This window comes from Engystomops pustulosus, unplaced genomic scaffold (assembly GCF_040894005.1).
Source record: "Engystomops pustulosus unplaced genomic scaffold, aEngPut4.maternal MAT_SCAFFOLD_643, whole genome shotgun sequence".
NCBI classification, from domain to species: domain Eukaryota; kingdom Metazoa; phylum Chordata; class Amphibia; order Anura; family Leptodactylidae; genus Engystomops; species Engystomops pustulosus.
Window position 1 is genome coordinate 7,501 of NW_027285522.1, and position 2,164 is coordinate 9,664.

The window sequence follows — 2,164 nt, forward strand, 5'->3', positions numbered from 1 at the left end:
TAAGCCGCGTAGAACGTAGGCGCGGAGCAGAGGCCGGAGGATGTCAGAGAGTGTGGCCGGCGAGGGGTGCACCTCTGCGGGCATGCCTCCGACGTCTAGCCCCCGTTGGTCACGGGGGTTCAGCCAAGCACGCGCCGCCGGCCCCGCAGAGCTGGTTCTCGCCTGGAGTGCGAGCCTTGCCCCGTGCATGGACTTCCGAAGTGATGACGTCAGCGGGAGCAGCCGCTCGGCCGTATCCGGCGGCATGTCACTGTTCCCCGGCCAGACTTGGCGGCAAGTCCCGGGGACGAACAAGCCCATGGAAGTAGGGGCTCAGCGGGAGCAGCCAGTTGGCCTATCCGGCCACATGTCACTGTCCCCCGGCCAGACTTGGCGGCAAGTCCCGGGGAGGAACAAGCCCATGGAAGTAGGAGCTCCGACTTCCAAAGTGATGACGTCAGCGGGAGCAGCCGCTCGGCCGTATCCGGCGGCATGTCACTGTTCCCCGGCCAGACTTGGCGGCAAGTCCCGGGGACGAACAAGCCCATGGAAGTAGGGGCTCAGCGGGAGCAGCCAGTTGGCCTATCCGGCCACATGTCACTGTCCCCCGGCCAGACTTGGCGGCAAGTCCCGGGGAGGAACAAGCCCATGGAAGTAGGAGCTCCGACTTCCAAAGTGATGACGTCAGCGGGAGCAGCCGCTCGGCCGTATCCGGCGGCATGTCACTGTTCCCCGGCCAGACTTGGCGGCAAGTCCCGGGGACGAACAAGCCCATGGAAGTAGGGGCTCAGCGGGAGCAGCCAGTTGGCCTATCCGGCCACATGTCACTGTCCCCCGGCCAGACTTGGCGGCAAGTCCCGGGGAGGAACAAGCCCATGGAAGTAGGAGCTCCGACTTCCAAAGTGATGACGTCAGCGGGAGCAGCCGCTCGGCCGTATCCGGCGGCATGTCACTGTTCCCCGGCCAGACTTGGCGGCAAGTCCCGGGGACGAACAAGCCCATGGAAGTAGGGGCTCAGCGGGAGCAGCCAGTTGGCCTATCCGGCCACATGTCACTGTCCCCCGGCCAGACTTGGCGGCAAGTCCCGGGGAGGAACAAGCCCATGGAAGTAGGAGCTCCGACTTCCAAAGTGATGACGTCAGCGGGAGCAGCCGCTCGGCCGTATCCGGCGGCATGTCACTGTTCCCCGGCCAGACTTGGCGGCAAGTCCCGGGGACGAACAAGCCCATGGAAGTAGGGGCTCAGCGGGAGCAGCCAGTTGGCCTATCCGGCCACATGTCACTGTCCCCCGGCCAGACTTGGCGGCAAGTCCCGGGGAGGAACAAGCCCATGGAAGTAGGAGCTCCGACTTCCAAAGTGATGACGTCAGCGGGAGCAGCCGCTCGGCCGTATCCGGCGGCATGTCACTGTTCCCCGGCCAGACTTGGCGGCAAGTCCCGGGGACGAACAAGCCCATGGAAGTAGGGGCTCAGCGGGAGCAGCCAGTTGGCCTATCCGGCCACATGTCACTGTCCCCCGGCCAGACTTGGCGGCAAGTCCCGGGGAGGAACAAGCCCATGGAAGTAGGAGCTCCGACTTCCAAAGTGATGACGTCAGCGGGAGCAGCCGCTCGGCCGTATCCGGCGGCATGTCACTGTTCCCCGGCCAGACTTGGCGGCAAGTCCCGGGGACGAACAAGCCCATGGAAGTAGGGGCTCAGCGGGAGCAGCCAGTTGGCCTATCCGGCCACATGTCACTGTCCCCCGGCCAGACTTGGCGGCAAGTCCCGGGGAGGAACAAGCCCATGGAAGTAGGAGCTCCTACTTCCAAAGCGATGACGTCAGCGGGAGCAGCCGCTCGGCCGTATCCGGCGGCATGTCACTGTTCCCCGGCCAGACTTGGCGGCAAGTCCCGGGGGACGAACAAGCCCATGGAAGTAGGGGCTCAGCGGGAGCAGCCAGTTGGCCTATCCGGCCACATGTCACTGTCCCCCGGCCAGACTTGGCGGCAAGTCCCGGGGAGGAACAAGCCCATGGAAGTAGGAGCTCCTACTTCCAAAGCGATGACGTCAGCGGGAGAAGCCGCTCGGCCTATCCGGCCACATGTCACCGTCCCCCGGCCACACTTGGCTATAGGTCCCGGGGAGGAATAATGCCCATGGAAGTAGGAGCTCCTACTTCCAAAGGGGCAAGTCAGCGGGAGCAGC